The following is a 19,519-nucleotide window of genomic DNA, read 5'->3' as shown; positions in this document are numbered from 1 at the left end:
GCGCGATGGTCATTGGACGCAGATGCCTTCATGTCTTTGCTCAACAGCGTTCGACCCAAAAATTAAACTTTAAGGGTGCGAAATGAGCTACCTACCGCGAGCGGGAGAATTTTCCCATTTCAACTCCCGCGTCCGCCCCCTGCCTGCCCCGGCTTTCCCGCTCGTAGCAACAATTTCCTTTTCACTTGAAACGTTTTCCAGAACACTTTAATTCACTTCAGATAATATCACTAGTTCAGCAGTTTCAAACAGGTGCCACATTTTTAAAACGTGCCTTCAAAGTAGGGAGACAAACAATACACTGCAAGGCTGATACTACGTGAAAAACATTTCGAGACACTAACATGACAAGAACCGATAAAGTACGATCGCTACAGTGGACAGCTGTTTCGCCCTTCCTGGGGCTCGTCAGCACTGTGTAGCCAAGATATGTTACGCCAGCCCAACTAGCCAACGCACATAAATTGCAAAATGACCCGTTTACTATATCACGTTCCGTACTTTGAACTCACTTGCGCCCCGAAACACGCGTTGCCACATCACGTGTTTCGGGGCGCAAGGAGACAAAGTGTCAAGATTGGTGTCTCGAAAAGCAAAAGAATAAATGTGGCTGGACAAGGCCAGCCTAAACATTAAACATTCAACAGCATGGCCAGTACCATGCTTTAAAAACGCAGCGTATCGAATCTGAAAAGACCTACGGTCCGAAAATACATAAATGAGAAACCGGAAACTCATGTAGATCTCATGTATCAGCTCTCATGTAGATCCTACGTTGGCAGCGTTTATCGTATGCGGTCCCTTGCAGTTTCTGTGTTCTTCAAAGTAGACGGAGCTGTTTTCGCGTTTGGTTCAAAACTCGATTTAACGGGTAGAAAATCTTCTTTTAACCGTTGAAGGAACGACATTGAATTATAATTGCAACATGGCTAAACAAACTGCTATGATATATCTATAGTTGAAAAAAAGAATTGGGACTTTTGAGCGAATATAATTTTTTTTAGGGCGCCGGCAATTTGTGCCAATTTTCCAGTTTCGACAAGCATGCAACTTGTGTCGAGCTGACCGAACTTCAATCAATCCTAGAAAACTTCAATTAGAATTTTTAATCAAGTAAAACTCATTTTAGTGATTGACTAGGTAAGGGCTTCGAAATCCTAGCTTATGAGAAAAAGCGAATTTTCGAACTAAAATCAGTGGTCGGTTTTTACAGAGACAACCTCTTAAGTTTTTACTTTCATTTTCTAGGAAATGTTAGATTTTATAGCGACCTTTTTGTTTTGCTTAACAAGAAAAATTCGACAGAAGTGGCACTCTCAAGGTATTGTGTAACCTTAAGAATTAGATTATGAGCTCGCGATTTCCATCGCATGATAGCCGGCGAACAGGCTCAAGTTGGAGCATAAGTGCGCGCGGCATAGCCAAGGGCGCGAAATCGAGCGGCGTAGTTTACAAGGGCGCATCCCGAGTCAACTGTCACGAGTGGAGTTCGAGACCGATTAATCAGTTTTACTATAATGTACTAGTCGTTCGAAGCTGTCTATTACTACATTTCTTTCATTTGATTTTAATTTTTTTCACGCAACGACTCCTCCTCTCCCGTTACATCTGTTACAATCAACTACGGCAATTAGAAAAGATGGCATATCGATACGATATGTCTGCTTACCTTGTGTTGCGTGAGCACCTTCCTTATCATTCAACAAGAGCACGAACACTAAGAAGAACATTTTCATGATGTAGAAGTCTTTTTTGTCTCACAATCTGTTGCCTTTTACTTGTTAATCGCCATTTCTGCAGAGAAATGATTATCAAATTAGCTGGAAGAAAGCCTGTCAAAGATTCTTGTGGAGGGGGAGGAGTCAACCGTGTCAGTTGCTACGTGTGATTAAAGAAAAACACGCCAAGAGTATAAGAGTTTTGCGTCCAAAGGTTTTCAGAGGGGTCCTGCATACCAATAAAGCTAAAAGTTAAAAGTCTAAAGACGTTAGTCATTCTACATTCACAAAGTTTAAGTTAAGAATGTATAAATTATAAAATAAACTCAAGAAATACTCTGAGGCGCCCTTTCAAAGTTGAAAATGTTGGAACTGTTCCTAATTCCATCTGGTAAAGTATTCTAATCAGTCGTCAAATGCAAAAGTTGGGTCAGGTCCAGGAAAAACCTCTTGAATTCGACTCAAAGGCGAATGCCCTCGTGGGTTGTTGGGATCCACCATCAGGACCAAATCACCGGGATCAATGTTGCGTTTCTCCTCAACGCATTTGTTTCGAGTGTTCAGGGTCGACAGGTATTTCTTCATCAGTCTTCTCCAGCACTTGGTGATGATATCTTGTGTAAACCGCCGTCGATTTCTGGGGTTGAACGCAATGTCATCGATGACCCTGGGTGCAAGTTGTCCACCCATTTGGCCGTAAAGGAAATGGTTTGATGTTAAAACATGCTCATCGTTGGGATCGCTGCGACAATAACTGAGCGGGCGGGAATTCAAAATTCTTTCTACTTCGACCACCGCGGTCAGTAGCTCTTCATTCGTAGTTCTGGACTCTCCAAGCATTACACATAAAGCTTTTGTAGCAGACTTTAAGAGGGCTTCGAAAATTCCTCCATGATGCGATCCACCGGGGAAGAGGGGGCGGGGGTGAGGGGAGGGGAGAGGTAAATCGCCACTGGTTTGCGTCATGAACTACCTGTTCTTTGATCCGAGATTGATCCAGAGTCGAGACTAGGTCACGCAATTCTCTATCACTTGACGGGAAGTTCGTGCCATTGTCACTAATCATTACCTCCGGCTTTCCACGTCTGGCGACCATTCTGGAAAATGCATTAAGGAAGCTGGCTGTATCCAGTGAGTAAGCTATCTCTAGAGAAACAGCTCGTGTGCTCACACAGGTAAACAGACACAGATAACGCTTTGCAGTCACCCTTCTCGTCACCTTAATGACAAAAGCGCCAGCAAAATCGACTCCACAATGAGCAAAACATCGCAATGATTTGCCAAGTCTGGCTTGAGGTAGGGGTGCCATGATTTGTTCACCTCTGCGTTTTCTTCCAAGTTTGCAGAGATTACAATCTCGTTTCCATCGCTTAATTGTTTCTCTCCCATTGACAATCCAGTATTTCTGTCCTAATAATTACGCAAGCGTAAAGTTCACTCCGAGGTTATGATGACCTTGATTATGGATGTGGGCGATGACAAGTTTTGAGATGTGACGTTTCTTCGGTAATGTGATATGACAGGGTGTTTGGCATTGTAAGGTAGATTGGACATTTCTGGGCTCCTGCCGACACGTAGGATTCCATCACTGTCCACAAATGGTGACAATCTCCACAGCGGACTGCTTGTCAAGTCACTTCCTCCTCCTCTCACGGTTGTCAATTCCACCAAAAAGCGTTCTCTTTGAGTTGCTCGAACCCAGTACCTCTCTGCGTTACTGATTTCCTTCAGATCTAGGACTTTTTCCAGTGAGTCGTTTGCTTGTTTCCGGTCTCTTGGCTTTTCTGATGACTTGCTCCTTTACTTTTGGAAATGAATCTCTTGGTCCAAGCTGTAACTCCTAACAATCGGCGGAAGGAAGAAAACCTCTCGATGTCAAACAAGTGCAGGGACTGCTTGCATTGAAACGAGGTTGATTTTAGCCAGCTCTTGTTTACCTTCCTCACTGCAATCACTCAAACGCAGGCGACTTTCTAGAGGCCAGGATGTCTCCCCTCATGTAGAAAGGCAGGTCCCTGGAACCAGCGACTTTCAGCGGATAGGTTTTTCACGTCCAGGCCTCTTGTTGCGTCGTCAGCGGGGTTTTGTTTTCCTGGTATATGTCGCCACTGAGGTGGGTCCGATTTCCGTTGAATGTCGACTTTTCGATTAGCAACAAACGATTTCAGTCGTCTTGAGTGACCCTGGATTCAGTAGATTACATCCATACTGTTCGTCCACAGGGTGTGTCGACCTAGCGGAATTTCTAGCTTCTCAGAGACCGTTGCAGCTAACCGCACTCCGAGTACTGCTGCCAACTAACCCAAGGCGTGGGATGCTGACGAATTTAATCGGTGTTATTCTTGCTTTGGCTGTTACCAGGGCAACTGAGATCTGTCCACTCACGTGTCCCTATTTGGCGTAGCTTACTGCCGCATAGCCTAGTCGTGACGCGTCAACGAATGTATGAAGTGAGACGTCTTCTACTGCTTCCTCGTAATGTCGATAGCAACTTGGGATTTTGACCTGTGGAGCTTCTGGCAACCGTTTGGCCCACTGATGAGTAGTCAACTTTAAATCGTCAGGAAACTCTTCATCCCATTCAAGACCACGCAACCAGGCTTCTTGTAATGCCATTTTTGCTCTGATGATGTATGACGCCAAGAACTGCAATGGATCAAACAGTGTAGCAATACGACTTCACACTCCTCGCCTCGTGTAAAAGGACGGGTTGATTTCTTTGACAATGAACGTGAAAACATCTTCATTCGCATTCCAGTGGACTCCTAATGTCTTGACACTCGGAAGTTCTGAGTCGTCAAACTTTACTCCAGTTGCTTGATCCTCTTATTGGATTTCTTCTAGCACCTCTGTACGATTACTACACCACTTTTGGGCACGGAAACCAGCGCCATCCAGGACCTTTGTCAAATCTTGACGGACGAGAACGGCGTCTTGTACAGTTTCCTCTGAGTGAAAGATATCATCCATGTACATATCTCGGAGCAGGACCATAGCTACTGCTGGGTAGTTCTCTTTAGAGTCTAGGGTGTGGCTGCGAAGCACGAACTGGGCGAGATAACGGGATGCTGTCTCCAAACGTTAAACAGACTGCTTCATAGACATCCACAGGGCTTGTGGTATCGCGATCTCTCCATAACAGTCTGTGATACTTGCGGTCTTTCTCAGCGAGGACAACCTGAGAAAACATTTCCTTGATGTCCGCTACTAGGGCGACAGGTCTCAGTCTAAATCGGAAAATTATCCCCAGGATATCTCGTTAAAGTTTAGGCCCGGTAAGCATCGCGTCATTCAAGGAAACGCCCTTGCAACGTGCAGCCGAGTCAAATACTATGCGTGCTTTGGTGGTCTCTCTATCTTCACTAATGACTGGAAAGTGTGGGAGGAACCAGCTTGGACCTTCTTCTGCCTCGTTATTTTCTAAATTCCGAACGTAGCCCTTCTCGACATTCGCATTCATTTCTTCTTTGTAACGTCTCGCAACATCTGGCTTCTTGAGGAGGTTTTTCTCTTAAGGAAACAAACGTTTCTCTGTTGAAGAAAGGGCGCGCAAACGTCCAACACAGGTCCACCCCAACGGCGTTTGCACCGCTCCAATTGGACCGTAACATTCTGTTAAGGCTAGCGTAAGCTCAGGATGGTCTGATCCGATCAGAATGTCAATAGTTTTCCTTCCAGGGGCTATGGGAAATGGAATATTCTTAAGGTGTTCCCATTTGACTTTGTGTTGATTCCAGTCTGGACTGAGACAAGTCTTGACACATATCATTCAGTGTCCATCCTTCACCAGTAGATTGGGTCTCCCCATTGAGACTCTTTAACGTCAGCGAGACTTTCTTACAACATCCCCTGAGGACTCAGAGTCGCCGAAAGCGCTTCGTGTCTCTCCAGCAGCGTTTACACGTTCAGGCGGATTAAATCGACGTTCGAAGTGCAGATGGAAGTGATATAGGTGCTTCTACAATCATTGGTACCACAGCGATTGTTTTCCGGACCATTCTTCCGTCGATGGCCTGATTTCAAACAACGATAACAAAGTTCACTCTTTTTTGCGATTTCCCATCTATTCGCAATGGATGTTTCACCCCAGTTCTTGCATGCGTTTACTTAGTGAGATCCATGGCACACAACACACTTGGGTGTGGGCTCTCTAGTAACGTTGTGAACTGCTCCTTTCTCACGCTTGTGTTTCTTTGACTCGATATATCTTCTGTCTTTTTCTTTGTTCTCTCCTTAACTTCTTCGACGTCCATACGATAAACAACTTGCTTCTGTAACTATTTAGAAAATACCGATTGTCCATCCTTCTCGGGCTTCCTGTGCAACCACTCTTGGTACGCGTTAAGAAGAGACCCTGATAACTTTCGTTGCACTGCAATGTAAGTTGAGATACTCCTGCGAGTTCTTGATACTGGTCGCTATTCTCAAGCTTAACCACAACGTCAGTTAAACGATCCGAGAAAATCTCCAACTCCTTTAGTTTAGTCTCCTCGACAGGAGACGCACGCAAACTGGCTTCGAGGTAACGTTGCAAAAGTCGCTTTTCACCTCCGTACTTCTGATCAAGTTTTTCCAAGGCAGTTTGATATTGTCTAGATGTGTAACGTAACCGCTCCACAACTCGTAACGGCTTGCCAGATAGAGAATTTTTCAACATCATTATCTTGGTTTTAGCTGGTACTTTCATCCCATCAACCAATATTTCAAATTGCACTTTCCATTCGTGATAAAGGTCTTTATCTCCGCTGAAGACGATTAAGGCGGGTTTCTTGATTCCTTTGAACAATCTGTCAAAATCGTTCGAGTCGAATTTGTCTTTGTCTGACTCGTCTTCTTCACTTTCTTTCTTTTCCGAGTCAGAATCTTTATTGCTGAATTTAGGAGCCGATTTACTCCCTTTGGACTGTGAATGTGACATCCTGACAAAAGAGGCCACTCACGGTCCAGAATCAAAACAACAAACAAGCGATCGCGAACGATCGATCTAAAAAACAAATAATCTTGTTTACACGTGCTTTGCGATGATGTAATTTGTTTTCCCTCGGCCAAAACATATCACTCTAGTCTGCACTGGGTGTTAAGGACACTACTTAGTAGCCAGGCCAATCATGATTAGTTAATAATTGTCTTTTTATCTTAGTTACGAACGTGGTTACAATGTTTACTTCTTTTTTATTGGTTTTGTAATCGGACCTTTAAGCGTCACCACGCGCATATAAAAGCTGAGTTAGCGTCCTTTTAAAGTAGTTTTTCGTTCCTTCTCGCGTGGCCTTGTCAACCTTGAACTCTTGATGTTTTTGACTTCCTAACCCTTGGTTCAAGCGGGACCGATATGTGAGTACCTTTGTCATTTTGATTAAGTTACGTTTGTATAGCTATGGGCGAAGGAATACAAAGAAACATTTGTACAATGTTAATCGATTTATGATCGTCTAAATTAGAAAATGTTCTTAACGTTACTAGAGTGAACGCCCACCTTTTAGTTTCGAAAGCATTGAGTTGTTAATCAGTTCTTTTTGTTGTGCATTTCTGTGATCGAATCTTATTTAGTATCTTTTTTTTTTTTTTTTTTTAATTTATTTGCAATAACACAAGGGAAACCAATGCTTACTTACAACACTAACTCTATTTACATTATATTGCTCTAATTATTTACACTATTTAAATTACAATAACTAAACGACTTACATTACTAACAAATATAGTTACACGACTTACACAATTAAGAAATACAGTGACGACAAGGGGCAAAGAAAAAAAAAACTGAGAAGAAAAATAGCTAGTTATCATTACAGCTTGAGGTTGTAGTACAGAAACATAAAAAAACAGACCGAAGGCATGTGGTACATTAAAAGTAAAATGAGTTATGCATCTGACAGGAGATTAGAAATAGATTAATGGGTAGGAGATAGATAACCCTACAGAAAATATAATCTAAAATATTAATTAAATCCTCATATATCCTGTAAGAGGTTTCCATTTCTTCGTGTCTCCACTTTTTTTTTCTATCTCATATTGTAATTTTAGTGTGCATATGAAAAGCGTAAGATTTGGATGATCATTTTTTGTTTTAGCGAGCCATATGTGATATCGTGCTAAGAGAAAGCAATAGTTTATTTAAGAAGCGCAAATTGAGAGATATCTGCCCTCAGACTCAAAGCAGTAATATTTGTCAAAGCATAATCTCTAGGAAGTAAATTTAAGTTTTTCAGCCATTCAGTAAGTTTATTCCAAAAGTGAGATGTTTGGCGCCATGACCAAAAACGATGAATTATTGACTCAGAGGAGGTGTGACAAAAACTGCACTTTTCATCGCCCTGTAGTATTTAGTATCTTAGTGTAGTATTTACGCTGGCTATTTTTTGATGTGTTGTATTATTCAATTTCGTTATGTTATCGATTCCCAATCGGTAGTTTGTCTCGTGTAAGTTTTGACTATTTGTTACGCAACCTTTCCGCTAAATTGATAGAAATTCGTTACATATTGTTATTTCAGTTTACGATCGTTTACTTTGATGCAATAAATCGCCGATAACCGTCAACTTTGGTTTTCCGTGGTTTACTTGTCTATCCTTGAAGACGACCTTTAAAATAGTCCCACCCACTAGCTTGTCGCGACACGCCTAGAGCTCGTTTTGTTTCGTCTCGTTTTGGAATTCGCCAGTCGCTGCAAGCGCTACACTGGGACTGCATTCCCTTTTTTGTCGAATGCAATCAGAGTGAAAAACCAGTTCAAAGAAGACTCCAAAACGTCGAAAACAACGAAAGAAGCCACAAAAGAGGACAAGAATGACGTAGCAGCTGGACACGGCTATTGGATGGACATACACCACATGGTTTGGCGATGATGTCATTCGTTTTTGCCCCTGCTACGGCGCGGCCAAATCGGTGTCGAAAGATCCAAGATCCACCGTCCCATGAAACTTGACTCAAGTCTACATTAGGACTGCGTTCTACGAACGCAATAAGGAGGCTGAAGTTTTCAGCCTGCCAATCACAAATCCCAACGGATGACCAACGCTCCCATTTGATTGGCTTATTCACTCAGGTCTAATTTTAGCGCGTTGCCACAAAATTCCGGAGAGCGACGGGTGTAATTTTCTGTTTTATTTTACACGTAAGCAATGCCTTTTGAACTAAATGAAAGATAGCTTCAAGAGAAGAGTTTACAAAGAAAATTGACTTTTTTTAATTTCGACTTCATAATTTTTGTTCCTCCACTTGCGAAAGCCTATCGTATGAATTCGAGCTGTTCACTCAAATTTATAAAATGCCGTGTCTAGTTCTTTTGATGCCAGGTGTCTTTGCTCCTTCGAAGACTAACGCGGCTGAGAAATAAGTTTGGAAACTAAAACTCGTAAAAAACCTCAGGTACAAGCAGACGACGAAGGTAATATGTTATATCTACGGTAATAGGGTTTTTCTTCAGCCAGGTATCTGAAAGAGATTCCACAAGGTGAACATTGGCTGCTGTTGTACCGTCTTGCTGCTAAAATTCAGTCGGCCTTTTACAAACGCAAATTTTGTCTTTATTGCATTCAGCCATGGGTCTTCCTTCCACTCTCTAACGTCAATATTCAGGAGAAATCTCACTTTTTTGTTTCTAATTTCTTTACTCTGAATACAGAATAGTTTGAGGAATAACTCAACATTGTTCAATTCGCATTTTGTTTGCATACACCATCGTAACGCTCATAAATTTGAATGAGTTTGAATATCCCACCAAAATCCGTCTGTGCTCACAGGCTAACGAAAGTCACCTCTTACGAGATTTTTCTTCGTTCTCGGCATGCTGAGATAAATGGAAACCGATAGCTCATTGATCGCAGGCATCAGCTTTGTTATTTTAGTTAGCGGCGAAATTTGAATGTTCCGTGAAGTGACGAAGATAATTCATCGTTTTTGTTCTTCCAAAGGTATCTTCTTAAGTGTTAATATAAGTTTTATTTTCAATGTATTTTTATTATTTACCTTATATTATTCTACGTAAATGACTCCGTTGTTTTAACAAAAATAAAACCCTATAATCTCCACGACGTCTTCTGTTGTGCGACCGTTATTTCGGCTTTCCACCATTACACAAAAAGCCAACAAAATGCTTCAAAGGTGGCGTGACCTTGCCTTTTATAGGATCGCTCTGTGTTTAAAACCTTGAAATTTTAAGTTTCATGTCTTTGATATTAAAAACTTTTATATTCTATTTCTCTATTGTTATGTGTTTCACTTTACAGAAACTTGCGACACAGATAAATGATATGCTCCAAAAAACGTGGCCGCAAATTTTATAATCGGAGAAGAAAGATACCCAAGAAATACTAAAAGAGTAACACGAAATAAAAGCTGTGTTGCTATGACTTGTGCAAGCTTAGGAGAACACGGAAAAATTGTTGAAACAGTCGCTTACGACCTCTTGTTGTCATAACATTTCTTGCTTTTCTAAACTTCCAATTGTAATTCTACAATGTATTTCAAACTAGACAAAATTTTCTGTGCCTATGTATATGCTTGTGATGTAAAGAAACATCATGCTCACCTGAATATTCCATGGGAACCTCAAGCAATAAAAAAATCGCAGCAAACAGGGAAGAGGGAAGATATAAACATACCCAAAAACACGACAGTAGCGTAATAAGCTGATAGCAGCTGGAGAAAAGTGAATTAGGGGCGGAGAGAGGGATGGGACTAAATGCCATAAACAGACATCCCTGAGTCATCTATCGAGATGTATTGAAAGCAGATGACTTTACCTGATATGATAATAATGGTTAGTGAAGGCTCTTATTCATTTTAAACAAATAAACAAGCATTTTAAAGGAACGGAAGGCTCAGTTTTGTGATATTTATTGGTACGTAGATGAATTATTGTGTATGACAGATATTGTATACACAAATAAGTGTGGCGATATACGTCAATTTTCCTTAATAGGTAATGGTTTGGACGATAATCATGGAATATTTTGTCCACGTTTTATAGGCTACTGTATGGGAAAAACTTACATAAATAATTTTAAACAGGACTATATCTTATAAAGGTTGTTTCTTTTGCTAAACGTTCTACCACGTTACATAATTATATATCGAATTGTTCAATTGATTGGTCTATCGATCGAGCGCTATATCAATCGCCTACTAATTAAGTTATGCCACCAAAACTTGCCATAGTTAGTAGCTTTTTAGTTCAAGTTAGATGCGATGTTTGCTGACGATCATACAGACAAATGTCTGGCTCTTATACTGGATGAATCATTCTGCGCATTCATTCAATATGTCAACAAACCGCCAACCAGCTGTTTAGTTTATTGAGTTTACAATCGATTTTCGTGAATTTCTTGGCTTTTTCGTATAGAATAAAGTTCAGACTTGGATTAAACGCTTGTGTGGATAAAATAGTTTACCCATCCTTCAATTACAAGTTCGCGTCCTCAATTAAAATATGCCGATCTGAAACTTATCATATTTAATAAGAATTTAATTTGATTACCAGTGTTCTAAAACAGAAACATGCAGATGTTCTAATTCAGAGGAGCCACGCTCGTAGCGACTACAGGTAAAATGAATTGCAACTTCTGAATTCTCTCTCCGTTTAACGGAAAAAACACGAGAAAAACGTAGGTTATACTTTCTATTGCGTTACTCGGTGATGGAGGCTTATGCCATAGAGAGTGGCAACGGAAAGTAGTAAATAATATGCTGAAAAAAAAAAAGGACAATTCAAATAAAAGCAGAAGTCTGCTCTCAAATTTCATCTTTTTGGATCATTTCTTTCGTGCTGTTAGCACTATTAAAAAGCACTTTCTTTGATGCGGATATTTTTGAGACCTAAGCCAGCCGTCAAAAAATACAGCAAACTGTACGGGTCCGCAAATGATCCCAGGACCGCAAATGATCGCGGACCGCAAATGATCCCCAAATTGAACCGCAAATGATCCCGGACCGGAAATGATCCCAATATTGGACCGCAAATGATCCCGATCAAAAAATAGGAATGGTATGGATTTATATCAGAGGAAGGAGAGAACATGTACAAAAATTATGAACTAAAAAACATGTTTTATCATTTTACAAAAAATATATTCCACAGTTGCCGTTTTGTTCTTCGAAGGGTACAGATCGTTTTCACTGGACACGCAATAAAAAATAATAATAATAATAATAAATCGAAAACCAACCGATGAAAAAAAGCTAAGAAATTGTGATGTATGCTATAGAAGATAACTAAATAAGACACTTTCCAAGTTTTAGGCCTGTGCGTTTCCCCAAACTTCAGATATTCGTCGTAAATGTTTCCCAGAAATTAACAGAGCCCAGTAAGAAAACGCCATGTTGGTGTACATCCGTGGTACACCAATATGGCGACCGGAATATAGTGTAAACATCTGGAACTTACTTTGGCTTTCTAGGCGACTGATTATCAGTACTAAACAAACAAGCATTTACATAACCCCTTTTCCTAATGCTCTATCTTCTAAAAAGGCTCAATATCATGAGATAAGTATATATTTTTCAACAAACTCGATCGTAGCCTTATGTCACGCAACCTCCATAACCCTGAAATTCAAAATGCTCTGGTTTCCAAACGAAGCACGCTAATTGTCAGGAGTGCTCAACGGGAAAAATTTTTAAATTGACTTGTTGTTGCTCGAAAGTATTAATTGACATCCAATAAGAGATAAATAGTTAATAATTAACAACCGTGGGAAAATAATATCCGCTCCGCACCGCCAGCTAGTAGAAGATAGCTAAATGAAGTCGCCAGCCAGGAACCGTTTGGGGGATGCTTTTTCCCAGCCAGCACAACTTAAGAAACGCTGGTTTTCCCAGCAATTTTTACATTACTTTTTGCGCCAGCCAGGAAGAGTATAAATAACTTTTTGAATTCAATTTTAATTTAATCAATTGAGTTAATTAAATTAAAATTCCGTTGAATCTAATTAATTAATCAATTAATTAATTTGACTCAGTTATAATTAATCAATTAATTATAACTAGTTAATTTATAACTAAATTAACTAGTGAACATGAAAAAACAAAAATTTTACTTACCTCAAAAAGGAAACACTACAATTATCATTGAATGGCAGTAAGATTAGGACAGTTCTCCATCCATGCAATAATTCATCTAGCAGTAATTTATAGCCCTCCGCGAAACAATTGTCGCTGAATGTATCATAACTGAACTGTGTCCAAGGCCACTAAGACTACAAGAACTCATTGCTCCATTCAGCTGTTAATGAAAAATGCAAAGTAGATTGCATTTTTTCTTCCAAATGTATACAGGCTTCAATGGAGATGTAGCATGCATAAAAAAAGTAAAATCCAATAGAATTAGATGTTTGTTGTAAAAAAATCTATAGAAACCATTTATTTTGCCATAAAATGAGCAATACCTAGAAAAGTAAAACTTACGATAAATTAATTGCTTAACTGCCACTGCTGTTTAGGGCTGTCAGCGTTTTTAGGAAACCAATACCGCAACGGACCCAGGTTCAGACTGCCTTAGTTACCTTTTGAAACTGGTAGATAATTTGAAATGTACTATAGTGGATTTTATGCTCGGATCTGTTCAATACTTAGAGTTAGCTCTACTAATTTGTAAATTGTAATTGAATTTTTCCTCTCAGTCCATAATGGGAGGAACAAGGGCTGGAAATGAACCTCGAGCTCGCACATTCCAGTTTTTAAACTGCTCTGGTGTACCTGCCCCCTTCAAGCTTAACGGCATAAGTTTTTGACAGCCCCGAGTATATCTTTAAGTATTGGTGGCACTTATGAGAAATCGTACCTGTTCCTCAGAATCTATAATCCAGACTGTATTAATTGCCCCTTGCTAGCTACAAATAGAAAAACTCAACATTGCGAAAAACTAGCAGACATTTTGAAGTAGTTTTCATTCTCGGGCCAGAGCAATATTAATAGTTCATTCATTTGCAAATTTTGAAAGAATTGTGAGAAAACAAAACTGCTCTGGTCCACCTGCCCCTTCAACCATAGTCCCAACTACAAGTGAATATATGAAAGACCATATATCTTCTTATAATCCCAACTGCAGCTCCGAGTCAAGTGTTAGCGGCACTTGTGAGAAATCGTACCCAGAATCTATTATCCAAAACATCCTAATCCTCGTTAGCAGATGCACTAAAAAAAGTGCATTCTTGCCCAAACAGGGTCCCTCTACAACATCATCTAACGATCTATTTTTCTAACTGACCATATGCAAAAATGGCTACCAATGCCTTCTGTTGTCTGGTCACGTTTCTTATAACGTGATCACACTAAAAAAGCAAATGGAACAAAATACTAAAACGCTTTGGCGTTTTTTGGTTTAAAGGTTACAAAGTAGAGACTTATTTAACGGATTATAAAGGAATAAAACGACTCTGGCCTACATAGCCTCGTTTTCACTTTTTTGATAAGGTATATGTAATTGTGATCTCCAATTAGAGAAGAAGATAGCCTGAAAACTCAACACAGTGATTTATTTTGTCCTAATCTTCAAGGTAAATAGTTTTAATTCCTTTAGGGAAGTGTTTCTTCTGGGCGACATACATTTAGGCTGCCAGTTTTGCATTGGATCTTTTCTACTGGAGGCTTTCGAGTTTCTGACAGAAAACTGAGTCTTGCTACTGATTAATTATATCTGTTTTAAACGCTACTAATTATTTAATATGCTTTACTAAACAAAACGTTTGCCAGGAAGGCACTATCTTGACCTCGACGCTTGTAAACTGCATAATTCCAGTTGCCATTTGCATAACACTTCTTCTAACTGCTCATGTCAGATGCTCAACAACCATCACCACGTCCGACGCTAGCATTTCTACCAGAAATAAGTAATATGAAGCTGACCATATGTCTATTTATTTTCGTGAAACTGAGCTGTTAAAAAAAGCTTTCCTTAGAATCTTTTTGCAGTCCTTAACGTTATTATATGAGGTGAATTACCTACCTGAATTACAGTGTTGACGCAAAATGGTCTCACAGTCAACTCTCTCTTTCAACCTGTGTAAAAAGGAAAGGAACAACAATTAGCATGCGCGCGTTGATCTTTATCTTGAAAAATGGTATTGACTTTTTTGACCTTCAAAAGGAAAAATTGACAGTCTTGTACCTTTATCTTTGAAATTGCCTAATAAAACTAAAAAAAACACTCTTCCCTCCATAAAAAAACTCCTGTCTAACTGTTAAAAAAACACCTCTATATGGACGCAAGTCCCTTTTTTTCCCTTTTCAAATTGCAGGAAAGCTAGCCTATATCATACCTGAAACGCAATTTGTTCAGCAAAACACCAACAAAGTACTCCACGTTTCACTCTAGAACCTGCGGAGAAACTTACATCATGTGAACACAATAAAATACAATCGCGAAGAACAGTCGTAAATAATAACACTTCACGTAAATGGGTATAATTGTTTAAAATAACCTATATGTAACTGCGCTTCTTCTAAGTAAAATCTTTGTAAACCCTTCAATGATTAGGAAACTTTCATAAATTAAAAACACTCATACAGTTGAATAACAAACTACGATGTTCAAGGAACCCTCAGGAGAACCAAAGAGAGTTTTGAAGTATTTCTCTTAGTATAGGTAGCGAATTTCGGAAACCTTGTTACAGCATTCATCTAGTTAAATAAACTGTAGGAGTTTTGGAATCCCTTGCGAGATCACAAACACTTCTCTAATATAAGTTAAGATGTTCAAAAGAAGTTTTGGAATCCCTTGCGAGATCACAAACACTTTTCTAAAGTAAGTAAAGATGTTACGAAGTTTTGGAATCCCTTGCGAGATCACAAACACTTCTCTAAAGTAAGTTACGATGTTCAGAAGAAGTCTTTGGAATCCCTTGCGAGATCACAAACACTTTTCTGAAGTAAGTAAAGATGTTACGAAGTTTTGGAATCCCGTGCGAGATCACAAACACTTCTCTAAAGTAAGTTACGATGTTCAGAAGACGTTTTGGAATCCATTGCAAGATCACAAGCACTTTTCTAGAGTAGATTAAGATGTTACGAAGTTTTGGAATCCCTTGTGAGATCACAAACACTTCTCTAAAGTAAGTTAAGATGTTCAGAAGAAGTTTTGGAATCCCTTGCGAGATCACAAACACTTTTCTAAAGTATGTAAAGATGTTACGAAAGTTTGCAATCCCTAGCGAGATCACAAACACTAAGGTAAGGTGTTCAGAAGAAGTTTTGGAATCCCTTGCGAGATCACAAACACCTTTCTAAATTAAGTTAAGATGTTACGAAGTTTTGGAATCCCTAGCGAGATCACCATCACTTCTTTAAATTAAGTTAAGATGTTCAGAAGAAGTTTGGACTCCCTTGCGAAATCACAAACACTTCTCTAAATATTAAGTTAGGTTTACATGTTTCAAGCCAAATTTATCTCCATTAAGCTTACTTTATTGCATTTTGACAGACAACACTTTTCTCCTAATAAGCTGACGTGTTTTCGCCAGTTTAGGAAAGTCTTTTGAGATCAAACACTTGTTCTTAACCGTGTTGGGACTAAGTGGAAATGCCTCCGAATTTCTCGAAAAGACATCAGGATTCTGGGATAATTTGGGAAAATTACCAGCAGTCGTCTACAAGTAAAATAATCTTTTGGTGTTTCCAAACCTCCCTTCAGAGATAACAAATACTTTCGCGGCACAACCTTCCATGTGTTGAAGCCTCCAACGAGATCACTTAAAATTAGCTTACGATGAGCCGTTAAAGAGGTAACTTCATTTTTGTTGGGAGGCTCTGTCACGGGACACTTTCGGTTAGTGAGAAAGCGGTTAACTCACTTCCTGTATACCATTCAGCATGTGGTCTTTAAGCATTAAACAACCACTAAATAGTTCACAAACGTTTTTCAGTTCACTAACGTTTTTTTCTCTATTAGTTAACAAAGATATGGTTAGAAGTAACTAGCTCATTAATTTTTGCAAACCCTTTTCCTCGTGCTGTGAACTGGAGCTCGGTAGCCAATGGTGTGCCTCTCATGTTTCCTTCAACACCACGATTGTTCGAGGCGGCATCAATTCACGATTCCCTACAGAAACAAAGAATGCCCCTAAGAGGCCAGTTCAAACGGAGTCGCAAAATATGGAAAGCTAGAGTCTCTTTTTCTGTTAAAGCCTTTTTTACAGAACATCCCATTGAAATTACGTAAACGCATTGAGACTGATATTACGATCAAAACGTCTTTATTTTAAGGGCAATTAATAGCAAGTTTGATACTGATTGTGCTGTCTAACAAAAACAAAATGCTCTGTTGTGAGGAGGAATTTTAAGTAGAGTGGAGCCGTCTGACTGTGCTATAGGTATGGGTCGCACTTGGGAAATCTTTGCCAGAATTTGTTTAATTTGCGGTGGAAATCTGTCATCGCGGGCCTTTGCCTAGTGCGACCGCAGGTTTTTCGCTTTGGCAAAAACTTTGCGAATCGGCAAACATCAAAGACGCCGTAGTGCTTGGGTGGGGCAGGCAGATTTTCGAAAAGTCGGGCCAAACAATGGGAATCACAGCGGTAACTGTCAACGATTGTCAGCGTAACATGAAAAGCGAGGTTTTCAAGGTTTTTACGGCGATAGCACGGAGTACCCGCAGTATGCTTCCGTCTACAATCATATGACTGGAAGGGGAACGCAACCGAGCACTTCACATGCGAGCATTGCGCAGGAAAGCGCTCTACCGACCAGGTCCATGTAGGCAAGCGCTTCACAAACGTCATCATTTTCGTCTTCCCAATCATCTCCTGATCCTGAACCCGTAGATACTGGAAAACGATCTTATGAAAGATGGTCAGATGACGAAGAAAAAATGCTATTCAACCTGTGAGCCGAGAATTTCGATCGCATCAACAGCAGTCAAGCCCGCAAAGCTTGGGATGACATCGCCAAGCAAACAAATTTGAAATTTGGTACTGTCAATTATCTCCCACTAGTGCGACCCTCCGTTTCTGTCTAAAAGTTTTCCTTTCCCGTTGCGGTTTCAAATTTTTGTGGTTTTTTAGCCGGCAAAGATGAAAACTTTTCTCAAGTGGTCAAGGGCGTGGTTTCCGGACTTTCCGCTGTTATCTACATGACACCTCTATCATTTGCTAATAATTTCTTTAGGCTCATTTCGGTATTGCAAAATATGTTTTAAGCTCTCTAAATATTGGCTCTGGAGGGACAAAATGTGAAATATTCCGTGAACATGTTACTTCCGCCGGGCCTGGCTGAATGATTAGGTCGATTAGATCTGTTTGCCAGTACAGAAAATGTAGCTTCTTGACAGGTCTAATTACCTCATTGATTGATTTGTTGCAGGCTTATCACAAACGGCGGATAGGCACATCAAAAATATAAGTCTACAGGCTACCCTGTCCCGCCCCGATCGCTTCACTCTCCGAATTATTCTGTTTCTTGCCCGCCAAATTTTTTTCTGTCCTCGCCGGGAACCTTTTCGAAGGCTAAACATTCATAAACATTTGCAAGACCACAGCAGCTACCCTAATTCAAAATTTGGGCATTTTTTAGCGCCCTTCGTTCGTACTAGTATGAACGTTAACCCGGTATCATGTTAATCAAACATGCTTCAGTTATTTCGTATTTAGGAAGGAGTGGCCTGAGAGAGTGTTTTTTCGAGGCAAGGTCATCATGTCTGGTCATCGGTGGGCAACGATATTTTCGCGCCAATGTTAAATAAATTAAATTTCAACTCGTGCGTGTTGGCGGAACGAGAAGACTTCTCGCAGTTGCACTTGTTCCGCTTCAAGAAAGAGTCGACTTATGGCAAGCCTAAAAAAATGAACTGTTATTCTGGCGTCACGCGCCGCTCAAGAAACTATGGCACACGCGATAAAATTTCGCTGCTTTGCATCGCGATACAGTTCTTTCGGGATTTGCGTCAAAATTGCACGAAAATACAAACGCCAAAAAATTGCATCGTTTGTAACCCTGGAAATCCAAGTTACCTTTTTCTTAGAGCAAGCTTTGTGAATGTAGAAACAACGGAATGTTAAGCTACGTATAAAACCTTGTTTGTCTCCTTGCTTGGGACGCGTTCAAGCCGAACTCACACAAATAAAATATACATACGTATATTCGCGCGCGCTATTAAACTAAGAATAACCTGATTGGAAATCATAGAAATGAAGCACGAAAGTCGCTGACAGAATTCCACCCTTGACACTTCAAGACGTAAATTTCGTAGCAAAACATCAGGGACACCCAAGGGAACGGTGGAATATCTTTTCGGAAGAAGTGTAAAATCAAAGGAAACAACAGCTCATAAGTGCAGATAATAAGATTTCGTTCTCTTAAAGTTTCTGCCACATTACCATTATTCTAAAAATTCCGAGCAGAACGAACTGTTCCATTTTCCATAAATATAGCAGTATCATAAATATAACAGTATCAATAGCTTAAAAACGATATATAACGAAAAACAAAACAACTACAATCCGCGACTTTTGCTTAAAGTGCCTATGAAGTAAAAAATAATTGCTGCTGATTTGAAAGGCTTTTTAAAGTAAAGAAGAATGGCGTTTTCCGTTTTGGAATATCTTTTTCTGTTTTAGAGATATTCATGCTTTTGTATTATAAGTGATGACGTCATAGGTGGTTCTACTAAAGCAGTTCAACACTCAATCAAGAATATCTCTCGAAATATTAAAGCAGTGTTCTTTAAACTTGGCACCAGAAATGTACATCACAAAAGAAACAAAATGACATCCGTTGTGCCGTCGCCATGACAACAGTTATGCTGCTGGTCCTGTTTTAATTAAAACTAACATTACCAGATTTTATCTTAAACAAGGATCATCCACTCC

The 19,519-nt window shown here is 39.8% G+C and overlaps 1 long non-coding RNA gene across 1 annotated transcript in view; it reads right to left on the bottom strand.

Moving 5' to 3' along the window:
• Positions 1–14,615: 14,615 nt before the first annotated feature.
• Positions 14,616–19,519, bottom strand: part of LOC145480870 (uncharacterized) — a 7,538-nt gene continuing 2,634 nt past the window's right edge. The window contains exons 3-5 of the long non-coding RNA XR_014048567.1: positions 16,654–16,755; positions 14,978–15,036; positions 14,616–14,717 (exon numbers count right to left, since the gene is read on the bottom strand). This is a non-coding gene — a long non-coding RNA (uncharacterized LOC145480870). The remainder of the gene's footprint in view (positions 14,718–14,977; positions 15,037–16,653; positions 16,756–19,519) is intronic.

The sequence above is a fragment of the Orbicella franksi genome, chromosome 1 (assembly GCF_964199315.1).
Source record: "Orbicella franksi chromosome 1, jaOrbFran1.1, whole genome shotgun sequence".
In the NCBI taxonomy this organism is placed as follows: domain Eukaryota; kingdom Metazoa; phylum Cnidaria; class Anthozoa; order Scleractinia; family Merulinidae; genus Orbicella; species Orbicella franksi.
The sequence above is the reverse complement of the archived record's forward strand: the minus strand, read 5'-3'. Positions and strand labels throughout refer to the sequence as shown.